Source organism: Lissotriton helveticus, chromosome 8 (assembly GCF_964261635.1).
Source record: "Lissotriton helveticus chromosome 8, aLisHel1.1, whole genome shotgun sequence".
NCBI lineage: Eukaryota > Metazoa > Chordata > Amphibia > Caudata > Salamandridae > Lissotriton > Lissotriton helveticus.
In genome coordinates, this window is record NC_136069.1 from 350,847,226 (window position 1) to 350,866,824 (window position 19,599).

Genomic DNA, 19,599 nt, shown 5'->3' on the forward strand with positions numbered 1-19,599 from the left:
CTGCTCTTGGGGAGTCTTTTCGTTGCTGCCACCCTTGCAGACGCTCTTTGTGGGTTCCCAGTCATTTCCAGAACCTGGGGTGTAGGTGCTATAACAGTAACGTCTTCTGTGGCCAAGTCTATTGGGGAGGCTCGTTTTGGGTGTAAATAGACGATGCCCCCCCCCCCAGAGAAAATCTTTTAATGTTAGGGGGCTCCAGCGATAGTCGTTGTACCATTAGATCGATTTCATGTTCCAGGTCTGATGTTGCCCTTGTGAGGAACAAATCGAGTGTCCCCACTATGCTAGCACCCGCACGAGAATTATGACCCTCTCGATTGCTCATCTTGGTTTGTTTTTGGGTTTCAATACATTCAGTGCTGCCAATGTTTAGTGTCAGTGTCAGTGACGTCACCACCGTGGAACACGGAGAGAGGCTATCAATGTTTAAATAACCCCCCAGTCAAGCTTTGATAAAATGAGAAGACACTATACCTTTGACCTTATGAAGATGTCAGAGGTGGAGCCCAGCCCAGCCTCTACCGGGCTCTGATGGGCCTGGACGGGCCAGCCAATGGAGAGAGAAATTGGAACTGCGTCACTGCACAGGTCTCACAAGGGAACACGCCCGTTACCTAGACGTAAGGTAAAAAAAAAAAAAACACACCTCATTGGGTTCTCAAAGTATCTGGGGTTCACAGTCCACGAATACTACCTAAGCGCAAGAATGCCCCCACTGCAATTCAGTAGCTTGGAGGAAACACTGCCAATATATTTAGTGGTCTGATGGGGGAGGGGCACCACTCTCGCTCGAAATATGGAGCAAAATAAATCTCAGTTGAAATCCCCCAAGGATCTGTCCAAGGATCTGCCCTCGATGTCGACCATAACATGTACATCGAGGGACCCCCCAACAGATCTCCGCTCCCGGGGCCGAGGAAAAGACAGGATAATGGTGCCAGGTATGCCAATAATCGGCCGTGCACCAAAGCCCACCCGGTACGACGCCGCACCCCTCTCAAGGTTCCTGGGGCCGAGGGAAAAACAAAACAATGCAATGGCGTCCACGCAGTGCGCCTCAATAGGCGTGCACCAGAGCCCGCCCGATACAGCGCTGCACCCAGCCGTCCATGCGATTCCAAAGGGCACCGCCAACAACTCCACAGCCATCCGAAGAGTGACACGCCGAGGCCGACGAGGCTCCCCGGCACAGATCCCAGCTCCTCCGGGCTTCTATCCCCCGCTGCACTTTTAGGGGACCCTGAGTGTCTCGCAGCTTCTCGGCAGCAAAGGCGAAGATCTCTGTTCCGCCACAGCGCCGCCCCTCACCGAGGTCCCCCGGCCGACTCTGGCCCGCTCCACGCGGCTCTCCGCGCCTCCGGCCTCCGCTGCAGCTCCGAGGTAGGCGCGGGGCCCCGGTGGTTCGGGTGGTGGTAGGGCGTGTGTTGGGGTGTCGCCCTGGGATTAGGGTGCTATTAGAGCAGGGCTAAGGTCCTGGGCCCAGGTCAAAGGCAGGAGCAACGGGTAGGAGTCCTAACTATACTATTCCTAAACTGAGAAAAATCCTAACTTTAAGACTTTCGGTATTCACAGAAGGCATTTAGGAGTCCTAAAGTTAGGAGACTTTAGGACTCCTAAATGCCTTCTGTGAATACCGAGAGTCCTAAAGTTAGGATTTTTCTCAGTTTAGGAGTAGTATAGTTAGGAGTCCTAACTTTAGGACTCCTAAATGACCACTGTGAATACCGAAATGAGTAAGTGCCTTCTGTGAATACCAAAATGGTAGTAAGTGTAGGATTTTGTCTTAGGTTAGTTCTGTGAATCGGACCCATAGTAAGGCAATCCTGCCTCCCGACAGCCAATCAGAACGCTTACAATATTTTCAAAGGATATATAAGCCCCTTCCACCCACTGCCACGCCTGTTATCAACAAGTCACAGCAGGAGGGAGGGAACAGGACTGGGACGAGGGTGACCCTAATTGGGGTAATGAAGATTACTGGTAAGTAACAAGACATTACCCCCTCATAGGTCCTCCTCCTCCCAGTCCTAACATAGTGAGGAACTCACAAGCAGAGACACAAGAAGAAAAAACGCAGGACACCAGGGATCCTTGCAAAAGTACAAAACTTAATCAAACAAAGGATTAAGGAACAGCAGCATGGAAAACGCCAACAGCAATAGGCCACAGAGGCAAGGAAAACAGCAAAGCAACAATGCAAACAAATGTGGGACGGGCCAGCCAAGTGGCCGCTCCACAAAACACCTGGACAGAGACCCCCGCCTCTCCAGCCCATGAATAAGACACAGAAGATGCTGATTGACGCAGCACCAGAGACGGAGGAGGCATACCCACAGGATAGGCAGACCGCCAAATGCACAAAACGAGTGAAGGTGGAAGGAGAAAGCAAACATCCCTGAGCCACACCCCACATGAGAAAAACAGGGCAGGTGAAAGACAAAACCCCAAGGAACGTAGAAAGAAAAAACAAAGGGTGCGAACAAGCAAGGATGAAGGAACAAAGGAATCCACAACCCCAGGCAAAATAGGAAGAAATCACCTCCAGCAGCAAATGGAACCCAGTGGAAGCCCAGGGAAAAAAACTGGGTCCAGCCGCAAAACAACCCCATCCAGCAGAAACTGTAAATAAGGGAAGGAGAGAAGCAAAGCACCCAACTCACCCATCCGCTGCGCGGCGGAGACAGGCAACAAAAAAGCCACAGTTGCGGACAACCACAACAAACAACCTCCAAAAAAGGCACAAAAGGGTGCAACTGCCGACCCCGCAAAACAGTCGGCAAACCCAAGGAGGCACAATCACAGGAGAGATCGTATGTGGAAGCCGAAAACAAAACAGAATCCGACTCACCCAAGGAGCAACAACCTCCAAAGAGGCCCTGAGACCTTAACAATGCCTGAACCACAGCCCAACGAGCAGACAAGGCGGAAGGGGAAAGGTCCATCAAAAAACCATCTCCGATAAAAACAGGAACAGAAGTCGGACCACCAACCATGGATCCAAACCAAGAGAAAAGCACCAAGAGACAAATGAGCCTCAACGCTCACCACAGTCCTTAAATATAAAAGGCTGACGTGACAACAGAATGCCACAGGCCACCACAGAAGAGCAGCCCATACACACAAACGACAGTCGCTCTAGAGCCTGGCCGACAGATGCAGGCAACAAAGATAGGGCAAAGACAGGTGTGGACACAGAAGCGGGGCTGTAGTCAAGGGAAGCCGGCCAAACCCGCCCCCCCCCCCCCCAGCAGCAGCAGGAGCGGAAACCAAAGGCAGTGAGGTTAAAAAGCAGCAACCAACAGCACAGACACCTTCACCCCCGCTCCCCGAATCCACTGCAGCCTCCGCAGGAAGAGGGAAATAGTCCTACAGAATGCCCGAATTCCAAGGAAACGAGAGAGCAACCCCCAAGCCAGAGGACAGACCACCACGGAACAAAACCAGGGGAGAAGAGGGTCAAGAGGGGAAGCAAAAAGAGTGATCCAGAGTGTCCCGATCCGAAGACACAGGTCCCGGAACAGAGGAACAGACAGGCGGCACAAAGCAGAGGATGGGAGGAAGCGGCCCAAGCCGTCCCTACGAAACACAGTAGTCATTGAACGTAAACAAGCCTCAATGCCAACAGATGAGAGGGCACCTAGACACAAACACGGAAGGCAGCAGGCACAGAGACACGCACCTGAACCCCCCAGAAGGCGCAAGTAACAACAAGCCACCTGAACAACATGATGAACCAAAAGACTCGTCAGCCACCAAGGACCCCACCTCCAAATACGGGGGTCCGAGGTCAACAAGAGGAGAGAAGGAAGTACTAAATGGACCCCCACACCTGGGTGGGAGAGTCAAGCCACCATACAAAATTAAGAACCAGAACAGGGGAGAGACGAACCAGAGCCACACAACTGGTATGGGAAGGGTCCCAACGAGCTAACAGAAGAATCACCAAGGACCTGAGGCGCAGGCGAGCGCAAGGAACCACAGCCCTGGAGGCAGCCACAAACCCCTGGACCCACAACCAACCCTGAGCAGGGCAGAAGGGCGACCCAGCAGGACCCGCAGAAGAGTCAAAAGGGCAGAGAACCAAGCCCGAAGTCGAACAGGCCTCCGAGAAACTGAAGTCCCAGAACAGGAATCAGATGAGAAAAGGCCAGATCCAATATGAATCCCAGATCCTGGAACAAGGCCACCACTGCCAGAAGAAGAGCCACAAGGGGGTTGGAAGCAGAAACCATAAAAAAGCAACATAGGGAAACAAAGGGAAACCCAGACTCAGCAAAACCACCACAGCAGGAGACAACATCATGCAAAAACGGGGAGAGCAGTAGAGAGGCCGAAAGGTAACACCTGCAGTTGGCAATGGAATCAGTCCACCGCAAACCGCAGGAACCGCTGGATAGACGGGAATGTGAAAACAGGTGACTTCCAAACCCAGGGAAGCCAAACAATCGCTCACCAGGACAAGGGGAACAATGGACAGCAAGGAAATCATCCAAAAATTACCCAGCCACACAAAACTATTCAAAGCCTGGGACTTCAGAAACCGAGCGGAAGGAAATACCGGGCGCCGGGACCTGGAACAGAGAGAAAATGAACCCAGGGCCCTGCTCCGTCACCATAACCAGCACAACAGTGCCCCAGGACAAAAACCGGCAGACGCAAGAGAAGAGTGCACCAGGGGGCCAACGGACAATGGGTTAACTTCGAAAACAGTCCAAAAGGGGGACACCATGGAACGGAATCAGGTAACCAAGATCGATGACTGACAAGACCCACCAGGCGGAAATCAGACCAAGCCAACGATCCAGGAACAACCGAGCCGAGTCCCCAAAGTTGCAACATCGCCAAAAATCTACACAGGGAACTCATAACCAGTGAAACACCAGGAGCAGAACACAACCCTTTGAGGAAGAGCCCGCAACCGTAACCACCAGGCTACGGTGACTCCTCCTGGGCATAACAATAACTGACCAACACCCAGGGGCAGCAGCAGGCACTGCAGAGGCCGGGAACCAAATGGAACGCAGCTCCCCGACCACAGGCCCGATCACGAAAGGGCCTAGGAGAAGACAGAGAATCTGGAAACTCCAGAAGAAGGAAAAAAGACAAGCCACTTCACACAGACCGCCTTTGGAGTAAGCCAAAAAAAGCCTGAGAATCACAAAAGACAGGTAACGGACCAAGGCGTCTGCCCTGCATCAAGGCACCAAAGCGGGGTCCAGAAATACCTCCTACCAGCCACCACTGCCCCATCAGCAGAGTAGAGGACACTCAGGGCAACAAAACACAGCAGACAGAAACTGAGACCCCCATCTGCGCCAAGACAAACAGGTACGCAAACCCCTAGAAGTGACCTGCGAAGCAGAGACTGAGGAAGTGCGAACACGAACCCCAAAATGTGAAGCAGCAGAAGAACGCATGAGAGCAGACTCCTCCATTGACAAAGATGAGGAAAAAGACATGGAGGTCAAAACAGAAAGACCCCAGGAACCAGAGGAAAATGAGTAACAAACATCATCAGTTGATACCGCTTACCCAGAACACGCGGAGTCCCCTGCATGTTGATCTCAAGCCATGCGACAGCTAGAACCCCCAAATGACATAATGGAAAGGCAGGTCATGCACCACCGAGAAACAATACAGGGAGTCACTGCTCCACAGACAAGGCAGCAGGCTTAAAGTTTTCTCTGGACACACCCCCCAGCAGGGAAAATGACCACATACTCCCACCTCCGGAGAGGAGGAAGCAGAAAGCTCAAGCAGCACAGCCTCCATTGGAAGGCATCACAGCAGAATGAACCAAATCCCGCAGGCTAGACCTGGAAATCTGCAACAGGTCAACCACCTGCAGCTCCCGAAACATGATGATGCATAAACAACGATCCTGCAGGCACTGGAGCAAAAACCTCAACACCCCTGGCCACATGCAGCGGTATCAGGAAGCCACAGCACACGCCAAACTGTCCCCAAACAACCAAGTCATAACAACACAGGACGTGGGAAAGAAAAAGGGACAGCCCTTCAGTCTCCCCCACATCCACAGAAAAAATATTATGGCAGCGGGAGCCAGATGCCACTAGAACACCCCAGCACCGGAATGACCTAAGGTCAGAACACAAGCGAAATCTCCCCACCCCAGCCCAGCACATGCGCGGGGAGCGCGTTCTGCCCAAGGAGCAGGAACGCGGCCGACCGGAACATCGGTGCGGCCACGCGCAACAAAAGAAGTAAAACAAACACTTCAACAGTAAAGAAAAGAAAAAACTCACGGAACCACAAACCGAGCCCTACAAACTCGGGAACCGGCAAGCAGGAAAAACGGCGCACACCAGCGTTTCGACCGATGTCGGACAGCAAAGAAAACAGGCATGGAGGGGGTGGGAGGGGCTTATTTATCCTTTGAAAGTATCATAAGCGTTCTGATTGGCTGTTGTGAGGCAGGATTGCCTCACTATGTTAGGACTGGGACTAGGAAGACCCATGAGGGAGTAATGTCTAGCTTGGTGCTAGGTACCAGAGTGATTGATAGTGTGGGTTCCGGTATCAGGGCCTGTAGACTGGCTATAGGCTCACACCATGTCTCCTGTTTCTTTAAGCGTGTGCCCGTTGTTTGTTGCTACAGGTGAAAGGCTCCTAGGCCAGCTGAAAGGTAAATAGGCCCTAAGGCTATACTTGTTCCCATGGTATGCTTGCAGGTATGGAGGACCCCTCAGTTGGTAGAAGAATAAACAGACAGACTATCAGCCTGCAGGTGTTTTTCAAGTAGAATGGCGGGTAAGATGGACCCATGAGCTGATCACTGGGTAGGCAAACCCTGAGTGTTTGCTTATTCCTGTGGTATGGTTCATTTATTTATTTACAGATTTGAAAAACACAAAGTACCTAATTCCGAGATAGGTGGTTAATTTCGAACTGTTTATAAACCCCTGTGTACGCGTGATTACGAGATAAAAGTCATTTAACGCATCCAATAATCATTAGTTGGGTCAAATACCTCAAGCTTGGTTACATTTTGGCTGGTCAAACTTGATGAAATTTGATAAGGTAAATGTGCATGGTTAGTGGTAGTGTATGGCTAATAATGTTGATAGTAGCAATGCGGAGTGAGGAGCAAGGGTCGCACCCATCGATATCTCTTGGGTGCTGTTCGGTTCACACTGACATTGCACGCACAATCTATTGGAAGCAACTCTCTTTCCCATCTCCCAACGTCCCCACCAATGACCACATATGCTAAGATATGATGGACAGTACTAAAAGCAAGGAAAGGGGAATGGCATTTTAAAAAAGCAGAGATACAGGACTCCACAATATGCTTGATCACTTCTGGGGTCAAAGATGTCTGCAGGTTGTAGTAGATCTCTATAAGATAAGGTGATGTCTGAAGTAACTTGTCATTATAATACCAAGCATAACTATACATGGGAATAATATACCTTAGCCATATCTCTGTATAACCCAACTATATATGTTTGAAAAGGTAACTGGAAAATCCTGAAAGCAAAACACAGGGAAACATGAAGATGAATACAGTTTCTTCTTGATTTCGCTAGAATGCTAACAACAGCCTCTGGTTCCCTACTCTTAGAATTGTTTTCTTAGATTGGAAATCTAAAACCTTGTATACACCAATAATTATTATTTATGCACTATGGGGCACATGCATCAACAGAAATTGCATTCGCAAATGGAACGAATCGCTAAATATAGCCGTTTGCGAATGCAATTTCTGTTTTTGGTATGCATCATTTTTTTTCAAGTTAAGGAATCGTAATTTAGTTAGCGATTCTTTATTTACTCGCAAAAATAAGGAATTCTTAATTATATTGTGAAAACCGGTATGCATCAAAAATCGCTATTAGCGATTTCCATAGATATCGCTATTAAGAATTCTTAATTTAAGAAGAAGTGTGAGCAGGTGCTAAATTCTTTTCATAAACAGAAACATGTGCAATTGATTAGGCAGCTACAAAAGGAGTCTCACAGAGCCTCAGGAACTCTTCCAGGGTGGCAGCAGCGATTGTGATGGCACGTAGGTGACGTTTGAGAGCAGCAGGGAGGAGGAGAAGAATACTGAGTGAAAGAATTTTTAGATTGCGCATCACTTTGTTTGGGCAGACACAGGCAGACATATATGATAAGTATAGGCTGAATGTAGACTCAATTTTAGAACTGATAGCAGAACTCGACCCCATATTGCAGAGGCAAACAGCTAGGACTCAAGCTATACCCACCCATGTACAGGTGTTATGTTGTCTTCATCTACTAGCCTCTGGCTCCTTTCAGGGTGTCATTGCTGTTGCTGGGGGGGTGTCACAGAGTGCATTGTCTAGATTTTTTAGAGACTTTCTAAATGCAATGCTACATAGAATAAACCATCACATAAAATTCCCTGCAACTCAGCAGGAGTTGCTGCAGACTAAATTAGACTTCTACAACATGGCACATTTCCCACATGTAATAGGATGTGTCGATGGAACTCATGTTCCCATTTGTCCCCCTTCTGCTAATGAATATATTTTCAGAAACAGGAAAAATTATTATTCCTTAAATATTCAAACAGTCTGCAATGCTAAAGGAATCATCACTGACTTAGTTGCCAGTTATCCAGGGAGTGCTCATGACTCCTATATTTTCAAACATAGTGCCATCCATGCTCGCTTGCTTGCTGGAGAATTTGGAGATGGATATTTGCTAGGTAAATGCAATCTTTCCATATGAAAAGTTTGTAAATGTCATGCTCTTGCATGTAATTGAAACTCATTTCCAACTTGTATTTTTTGACTTAGGTGATAGTGCATATGGTGTGAGGTCATACATACTCACACCTTATCTGACTCCAAGTACCCACAAAGAACAGCAATACAACCATGCCCATATCTCAACCCGCAGTATCATAGAGAGGACTTTTGGTGTCATGAAGTCTAGGTTTCGCATATTGCATATGACTGGTGGAGCATTGCAGTACCGTCCAGATGTCTGCTGCAAAATAGTTGCAACATGCGCTATCCTGCACAACATAGCTACTAGGAGAGGCCTTGAACTTGATTTGGAGGATATGCTACCAAATATTGATAACCAGCCTCAACAACCCCGGCCAAGATTACATGGACCTGACGCAGCAGAAGGGAGGAGAAGAAGGGCAGAAATCACTCAACACTATTTTTAACCAAAGGTGAGTTTAATGTAATCTCTCTGTCAATGTATTTGTTACATTTCACAAAAGTCGGTAGAGCATGGCACTTCTAAATTTAATACTGCTTGTAATTTTAAGAGATAAAAAAGAAAACAACTTTCAATCAGTGAATGTGTAATTTTCAAAAATACATGAAATCATACCAACATTATCTAATTATTAATGTACATTATTTCTGTCTACCTCGCAAACCTAAAGCTCTGGTTTTGACATTCTCAGAAATTTTGGATTTCCCTGCACTCATATCTTGACCTCTTGCACTACGGCGGTCAGGCAAATATTTAGGTTTAATTTTGTCATTGCTGACTTCATTAGCTATGTTTGCCCCCCCTTCATCAGATTGGTTACGGTTATCTTTAGGCTGCATCTCAGTTGCAGCACTTCTCATGGACAGCATACCATCACAGAGTACACCACAACATTCCCGGATGTCCTTTTGAATGGAAATAGTATGTTTCATTACTCGTGCATTGCTGCTAGTAACTCTATTTAATGCCCTTGCATATGTGTGCATGCTCATCATTGACCTCATGTGTCTATTGCAATTAGCAATTCTCTGGCCTTCCATTCCATGAGTAATGTTCTCCAATGCACTTGCAATGCGTTCAAAATGTGCACATGAGACCTTTTGTGCACCTTCAATCACATTTGTTAGTTTTGTAAAGTTTTTGTTCAATGCAATCACATTTTCACTGATGTCACTGAGTTTCCCCTTCATTATTCTCATGTCCTTCCCTTGCAGACGCTGTACTTTCAATAATTTTACTTCTACAGTACTGGCAAGGGTGTTATCATCTATGGAGTCACTTTGAACTTTGGACCTTGGCCTTCTCCTGAAGAATTTTTGCAGTCTTTTGCGCCGACTTGACTGTTTATTAGTGTTGTCTGGGATTGCAGCAATTTGCTTTTCTACTTCAGTGACATTATCTTCTTCCTCAGTGTCTGAGTTCTGAAGCTGGCGCACTCTCTTCCTGACTTGCAATGTGTGCACAGGTGTAGAAGATATTTTGGACTGTGGATCACATGTGTTCTCAGATTCCTTGTTATTTTCTTCTGAGACATATATTTCTTTTTCTTTCTCATAATCTACAAATGAAAAAGTGCATTCAGTATATGTATGATTTGAAGTAACGTGTTAATGTTCATTTAAATGCACATTTCTTTACAAATAAAATGTATGACTGCTAGCATATTAAATAATCTTTCTGTGAAGTTTCATTTCATATTTTAAATTGTGAAAAATGTACAGCATTTTGAAATTTGTGTGAAAAACTACATTTCCCATGATGCACTGCTTCCTTCAATGAAATGCCTATTTAACAGCCATAAGGATAAGCAAAGTGTCCTATTCTTAAAGGGGTGTAAACATGAGCTTCAATACTATGTCTAATTACATCTTGCACACCAAGGCCTTTAAAAAAAAAAAAAGCTATTTACAATGTACACATACCTTGGGAAGTGCCAGCATGCTCAGAGGTGTCTATCTGAATAACTCCAATCACAGCTTCAGTCACAAGCGTCCCCTCAACCAAATCCTCAAGGGGGGTAGTAGGTGTGTCCTTGGGAGGGCCTCCACCAGTTTTTTTGGCACTTTTTATCCTTGTCGCAATCCTTTCTTTTGCGCGAGAGCGTAAGTCATACCACCTTTTTTGCAGGTTAGTGATGTCTCGGTGGGCAACCCCCACAGCATTTACCTTGGCTTGAATGGCCAGCCAATGTTTTCTTTTGACTGCTTCTGGGACCTTCAAAGACAATTTTACAAAAAGCTCTTCCTGCCTCTGAGCAACCTCCTCTATTAATATCTGCAACTCCTGCTCACTAAACTTCATCTTTCTTTTTCTCACATGAAGGTCTTGACTTCCAACTTCTGATTCCATTTCTCCCTCTGCAGCTCTCACAAAACAGTCCTCCAGGTTCAGCAAACAAAGCTGTACTGACCAACTGCCACTCCCTAGTTCAAACTGGGTCTCAGGTGCATTCAATTAGTGTAGGCTTTCTGGGTGTGTCCTCAATCCAATGCATCAACATGCGAATTCGCAAAATTGCGATTTTTTAGCGAATTCGCAAATTGCGAAATCGCACAAAAATTCGCATTTATTTAGCAAATTCCCAAAAAATTGCGATTTTTTGCGATTCTTTAAATTAAAATTTTTTTATGATGCATCCCGTTTTGCGATTCGCAAAATGCGATTCCTTAAAATTCGCAAATTACGATTCGCAAAACGGAACATTGATGCATGTGCCCCAATGTCTGTTGACCAACTACCTGCTCCCTCCCCAGACCTCTGACATAATTAACAATGGGGAAGGTGCCCCAAGGGGACACCTTTCCCTTTGCCAATGAGTTACAAACCCAACTTGGCGGTTTGCAGCCTCTGTCATAAAACATTGATTCATTTCTTTCTAAATCACGAATAGAAGGGTGGGTGGGGAATGCCCATTTAATGCCTCCTCGTATTGCGATTCGGTAAGGATCACAAAAGCTGTTTTATGAGTCAAAGAGAATTTTTAGACTCATTAAAGGGCTTTTGTATTTTAAGAAGAGTTGCAAACCCTGGGCCCGATTCACAAAGGTAAACATAAACATTTGGTCTAAACCTAGACCAAATGTTTAAGTTTACGACTTTGGGAATTCACAAACGGCATTTACAAGTACTATCTTAATGCCCACCCTCGGGGCGGAGATCTGGCCCGACTGCGGACAGGAACATAGAACTCGTAAATGCCCTTTGTGAGTTCCCAAAGTAGACGTTTGGCCCAAATTTACATTTGTGAAATGGGTCCTCTGCGATTTTGTGAATTGCGACCCCATAAGGCCTCTGTACATTAGGCCCCACATTCTTTCCTGATCTGTGGTGTAATCATGAGCTAAGGCAACTTGGGTTGCACAAGCTGTGTTTGGGACTAAGACAATATCATAGGTCATTGGGGGAGGGGCATTTCTTACATATATTTACTTGGGCGTGTTCTTCTTTCCAGTGTACTTGCACATTATCGTCTGGTATTGTGTTTTGCATGGAACACGTGAGGCATCACAACTCAAACTAAAACTAGAAGTCCTGGTTTATGACGAAAAGAAGATATATGTATACTGAATAACACAAACATGTTGAAAGGCACTTCTATCTACTTTGCCTTACTTTTCAAGGCCTCACAATGTCTCGCCCAGGAACCAGCCAACTCACTTGCCTGCATTACCTCTTGAAAGAAAGAAGTTCTCCATGCAGGCTTACAACATTACTGTCTCAGCCTACGATGGAACTAATTGGTGTCAAATGCATCTGTTTGGCAGATTCTGTGGCATTTTCATACCTCTGAGTTTAAGACACCTTACAAATACTGACTTGACATAACTTGATTTCTTCACTTCTTCTTGTGTCTGACCATACTCAGCTTTAGCTTTGTAAAATACCTTGTGTTTTTATTTTATCAAAAAATAATAAAAATTGCAGATAGGAGGCTTGGGTCAGGCTCTTTTATCAATTGACTTTCATGTGTTTTTCCTGGTTTACTATTGCTTAGATAGGCTGGTCAATAATGCCATGGTATGCAATGATGTTTACATTGTCTCATTGGTATTCCCATTGGGTGTTGGTGATGGAGTATCAGGTAGTCCTTTTGTTCTAAATACAACATGGGGTATAGCGTGTAATGTGCGTTCAGTAATGCTTTTGCTTTGCTGACACAGCATCATGTTAATTGCTGGTTTATTGTTTTTTGTGTTTAGGAAGTGCTGCTTACATGTGTTAACCATATGACACAGAGTTAGATACTAATTACTTTTACACGTTCATTTGTTTTACGTTGCTGTCGATAACATGGGATTTACACCTTTTATTGTTGGCAAACTGTGTAGAGAGGCTTTCTTAAAAATGCACCAACATACTGACCCTTTGTCAAAAGTATCTACTATTCAATATTTTGCTGTCTGTGCCTGTAAAGCCACACCACATTACACCACATTACATCACCACATTAAACGCAACCTTTATTTTCTGATTCCTTTTTATAACACTCTTTCAGGGCACAGTTTAATTGTAAAAGTTCAAATGTTAAACTGGACAAAGAGCCCAAGATATTGTGAGATTTTCTTTCTAGCACAGTTGGGGCAGAATTTACAATGTGGAAGGTTTATTACCAGACTCCCCCACCCCAAAAAGATGTATCTATGTATTCCAATCAACCCGTCCAGTCAACCATTCTTTCATTTTGCAGTTGACCACCCACATTTCTCTTTTCCGCTACTTCCACTTGGATTATCCTCGGCACCCCTGGCGTTTACCAAAATACAAAACTCACTGGTAGTGCCTTACATTTAAAACTATGCATGTGTCACCATGCTTGCACACATATCTACCTCTGTGCTTTCTAAGCCAGAGTAAGATACACAGTGCAGTATGGATATATTATTATAACGTCTGTCATTAAAGCAAGGTTTGAACTTCTTTGGGGTTCACCTCCACACACATCTAGAAAATGGTTTAAGGTATATTTCCTAGAGAATGAACAGATATCACAAAAAAATGAAAGCTGCTGAGAAGCTGCCCCCCACTTCAGCTAGGAAAGTGACTATGTACTCTGAAGTCCTGTGTTCTGTATATCAGCGGTGAGGAAAACAAATAGGTGACGGGTGAAGTGCTTGAATAAATCTCAGCCACTGGTCATTAGTCAGACTACATTCCAGCTCATCGCTGTTTTGCCCACTATGCCACTTTCTAATCTGAAGAGAGACCAGCATAGGCAAACCCGCCTTCATCCTGCTCAAATAAGAACTGTCCAGCCTGAACATCCCCACCAGTTCCCCTTCAGATGGATGAACAAGCAACACCAAATCAGTTTCAACCTATTTAGACCTCATAATTGAAATATTCCTTGATACATTATCATAGGTCAGAGAGAGCACTGGAGCCATGCCATCAATTAAAAACCACAACATCTATTTGAAGCTGATATATGTTTGAGTCCCTCTGAAATTCAAGTCTTCGTTTGAATTTCCATTTGTTCACATGAAAAGCAGATCTTGCTGCTCTAATCTCTTTGCTTTATTTTTAAAGAGCACTAATACCATATTTGTCTTCTTGTGCTGGGTAAAAATGCATAATAAATAGAAATAAACTAATAAATTAGAGCTCATGAGATATGTCTTCTCATCTGGGAGTCCTTCACTGGCTTCCCGTGAGGAAAATAGTGCTGTTGAAGGCTTTGCAGCTGTGTCATGGAGCCCTGTATCAGACTGGTGCAGTCTACCTCAGAACTTGGTTTAATTTTCGTGTTCCAATGAGAAATCTGAGGTCAGCAAATACATTTTTAGCAGAGACGCCAAGAATGTGACGTGCGAGAGGTGGAGGAAGGTCTCTTGTCTATTGAGGGATCCATAGCTTGGAACAAACTCCCTCTTGAGCTTCATGCTGTTAGCAGCATGGCAATGTTTAAAAATAGGTTGCAAACATGGCTATTAGTCCAGGTGTGAAAAAAACCAAATTTACTTTCCTTTCAGACTTGCGCTTGGCACCGGGACATTCTTCGGAGTAGCTGCTGCGTCTTACACGTCACTTCATCATCATCTGGCTGGAACTGCCAGAAAATGAAATGTGAAAATGGAAGTTAGATGCACTAGGAAAATGCATCATCTTGTCAGTGGCGGCTAAAGAAATAGAAAATGATGCCAGAGCAAAGTGAGGAGTGATCTGCACTCCACTAAGTGGCAAACCATCATGCGCACTTAGCATGCTCTCCACGGGTCTGTTTTGCACAGCCACGTGGAGAACATGCTCAACTTTCCAGGCACTGCCTGTGCGGCCAAACAGGCTGCTCAGACCAATCAAGAGCCTGTTCATGCAGCGTCGTGCTTGGCTGGGAGAGTCCGGAAGCTTGGGTGCTTCCAGTGCTTCCAGCAGATCTGAAGAGTATGGAGGAGAGGCGTTTGGCGGTGCCGCAGAGAACGTACGTTTATTTATTTTTCAATCCACCCCTCCCCCTCCTACACCCACCCGTTCGGAGGCAGCCACAATTGCATGCTGTTTGAAGAAATAAGCAAATGGGTGTGCAACATTTGCAAGTCTGCTGACTGGGAGACTCATAGCACTTATGTGCAATGCTGTAAGCTTTGTATTGGTGGAGCCCAATGTAGCAGTGGGAAGAATGTACTAAGCACTAAGGAGCGCAATACTTCTCAACAATAAACCGCAGGTCCGATTGGTTTTCAGATGAGTTTTTTATGTTGTTATATGTTCTCCTCTAAGTTTATTCGTACATCCTCTTAAGTGAGGGCTGTGATGAGAAGGGCAGGTCCAGCATGGGCTAGATTGCTTAACATTGATCTTCATTACTAAGAGTCCATGGAGTCTTCATCATAATACTCTTACCTTCCCTTTTCGCAAGATCTTGGACTTTCAATGGTTTCACTATTGCTTGGTACAAACAAGAAGCCTGCCACCACTGACAGAAGGCTGTTCTATTAAAGGTGGTGGGAAACTGAATTTAAAAATCGAGACAGGAAGCAAGTGCATTCCATTTCTTTTGGGATAAGACTTACCTCATAGGTAAATACTTTGATGAGGAAAACATGGACTTGGAAATAAATAAACCACTCCTTGATAGGATACCGTGCAGGATATAACGGAATTTTCACTTTATCATTGCAGGACTCACATAAGCATTTCTTTAGGTCCAAATGCATGATCTACAAGTCTATCAAAAATAATACCCTGACATATCTAGAAATAGCCTAAGCAACTCAGTCAGACTATGACACACCAGGAGCAAGACAACACCTGAAAAAAGACAATGATGTGCAAGAAGAATTAAATTAGAAGGCAGGCATTCGCCACCCACGCACCCAGGATGTGGAACAACATTCCTATCAACTTGAGAAATGCTCTAACTCCGCCTGCAATTCAGAAAGAAACTGCAGGCATGTTTAAGGAGCATCTCCACAACACCAGAGAAACTAACTTGCTCTCTGTCTCATTGTAAATGATCTTCAGTCGTTCTCCTGGCTTTCGCTCATTATTTAGTGTTCTGTTGCTTCCCTGTAAAGGTAAATCTGTATTTGTGAAGCACAAACTACTCACCCTTACAGGTCTCAAGGTGCTGGGGGCCGTTGTGGAAATTAAGTGAGCTATAGCCCAGAGTCACATGGTGCTGAGCTGAGCTGCCGCCAGAGCCGGGGACCGTGAACCAGGTGCTCCGAAGTCAGCTGCCCTGGCTGCTGCACCACACCTCTCTGATAGGTTCTTACGATAGAAACACTGTTGCATACATACACAAGCCTATGACATTGTTTTGTCCTGTGACCCATTCAGGGCTAGACAGGCCTTTTGTTCCAATGAGCATTTTCCTGTTGGGTTGGAGCCCCCTTGGAGGCCGGTTTTGAAAGTCCAGGTCCACTCCTGATGCCTCTGTCACTTCACCAGTTCCCCGAAGTTAATTGCAGCAGGCACTTGGAGGCTGCAAGAGAGGTGAAAGTGAGGGAGAAAGGAGAAAGATAGAGAGAAAACAATCAGAAAGGGAGAAAAGTGAGAGGAGAGTGAGAGTGAGAGTATAGATGGATGGCAAGAGAGAGATTTTGCGAGCAGATGAGCGGAGCAGGGCTGGTCTGAGCCAGGGCTGCTTTTGGTTCTCCAGTTCAGCCCTGAAGCCATCATAGACAATTGACTACATATAAACTAAAAAAACGACACAAATAAATTGTTCACATCAAGCACATCACATGCTCGCATGAAGAGCTGGCTGTAAATATACAGTACTCTTTCTCCAACTACAGACTTCAATTACCTCTTCAAAGGGCGCACTTCCTTTGCTTATATTAAAGAACTGTGTGGGTAACATCGCTACCTCTTATTTTCAGACCTTTGAGCTATTACACAACATCAAGTGTCAGACAATTCTATTAATTATCTATATTTTGCTCAGCAGCGTTGCTGCAACAACATCCCTACTGTATTAAATTGCACCAGCTGTGACAAAGGGAGGTGAGTATTCAGTGTAGTGCTCAGCAAAGGTTTTCATAGTCTCCCTCAACCCTGTGAATCTACTGTTTCACATCACGGACAAGTCTTCCTGGACACCTAGCCCCAACTTTACAGGACATTTAGACTCAGCCACTATCAATTATATGGTCTTCAATTACTCCTGATTCTCTCACTAGATTAAAAAAACTTAAATTGCTAAATATTTAGACAACCGGGTGGAAGCTATAAGAGTGAATTAAACAGAATTACAATCAAACCGAGTAGCACTTGGAATACCAACTTCTAGACACCTCAACAATACTGACATTAGCTACATTAGCTGCTTCCTCTTTAATACTTGGCACCATCGGTTATTCATAGAGCTACAAACTAAGCACACTGCTGTTTCACACTCTGCGACAAAGGCCAGATTCACAGAACCATTTCTGATGCTAAACCAGATTGACACGTGAATGGCTTCATCTATGAATGGGAGGGTTTCACATACAGTGATGTTGCAGTTGTAAAATCACCCCGGGCAAAATGAGTTGACCACAGAACCTTTTTATAGAAATGGCATAAGCCTTTTGTAGTAAACTATAACTATTCAAAAGAAAAAAATTACGTTTTGTGAGAAAGCAGCACACACCTGTAGGCTAGCTCAACGTGAAATATGATCAGTGAAGAGTGTTGTGAGAATGGAGCATTGTACATGTAAAACAGTGTACTTATAATTCCCTGCACTGGTACTCTCTCGCGGATACTGAGTGGTGTCACTGCTCTCCCGTCAGCTGCCTGAACTGGTGACTCAATCTGAAAATAGAGATGGACCTCCGAGGGACCATTGCTAGGATCCAGTACATTGAGGTCACACAATGTGCTTCAGTGTTCTTGTTTTCTCCTCTCTGTACCAGCTAGTTGGGTCCCTTCAATGTGAGTCCCTCTAAATTCTGAGCATAGGCGCTGGAAATAGAAGTGTGGGGCTGCATCATCCCCAAAATGACCATGCTGGAGTGATAGAGCAAGGAGGAGAAACAAAATTTTGTGTACCCCTTGTGAAGTCATATTTCAATAACAATAACGGGAACTAATGGAATGACGTGTGGAACTAATCTACCTAGAGTAAAAATTGCACCTACACAGATACACGTGGGAATTAACTTTGCTTATGTGTTGCAATCATAATTATCTAATTGTGTGATTTTGTCGAGTCCTAAACTAATAAGCAGCTTTGAAATAATAAAATGCAGCATAAATGTGCTTTTGTTTACGTATTTGTGGCAGAAACGGAGGGATAAGTAAGTATATTATGCTTAAGTGTTGCTTATCTGCTAGGTAACTACTAATAGGGAAAACCTTAATAAGGGGGGTAAACATAAGGCCTAAAATTCTAAAATTAACGCTAGTTTGTGTTTGTTTCTATGATAGTTCCCATTCTGGCCCGTGAGGCCTACGAGAAAATGGCTGCCTTAGTAAACTGCGAAAGAAAGATGAACTGAGCATGTGCAGCCCAAGCCCGAGTCTGAATACGAGCTGCCTGTGCCGGAATGAAGTTAGTTCAAGGACAAGCTGCCCTGGAAGTCCAGATGACTGCCAAGTATGGTGAATGCTTAAGCTACTGAACGTGGGAAAAGACTCCGAAGTTGCGAACTGAGAACAAGAATAGGCCAGACATTTCTGTAAAACAATAAGCCCTTTGGATTTTAGCTGACTAAACAGGAACTCAATTTTGTAATGATGAGGTGATGCTCATCCACCCCAAAATTGTACAATCAGAACTCGAATTTATGTTGAAAATTACACTTTTAGATAGATAGAGCTAGTGAAAAGGGTGTAAAAAGTGCTGATTTTAATGAGGAAAAAACTCCTTTTCGATTTCCTCTCGAGATGCTGTCCGTATGCTGATTTTTCCTGAGATGTAAGACGTTGAATACTTTTCTTATTTCTTTAGAATGAGATTTGAACTTTAGGTGAGGTTATTAGTTAGGGAAGTTAGGAGAAAGAATGAATTTTGGGAACTATCTGTCTTTTGCTAAAATACTTGCATTTCTGCAATCTAAATAAATGTCTATTTCTGAATTTTCTGAAATAAATGAAATTAACTGTTTTGAAATAAAATCCTTATTTTCCTTTCAATGTCGTTTTTGAATAAGGAAATAAATAAAGTGAATAAACTTTAGACATGTTAAATTTGCTTTTAATAAAAATTAGATAAATGGAGAATTAAGCTGGTCTTGAGTTATCCTACGCCTAATTTTTTACTAGCAGATTCGTCTACCATAGTGGTGGCGTGTTAAATAAATGTTTTGTTAATGAAAACCATGGTAAAACTCGTTTAAACTGCAGGTGTAAATAGTATAAATATTCAGTTATAGTTTAGACACTCCACAATGATACAACAGCTCTCCTTTGAAACTCACCGATCCATGAAGTAGGGTGTAAGTATTTTGTAAG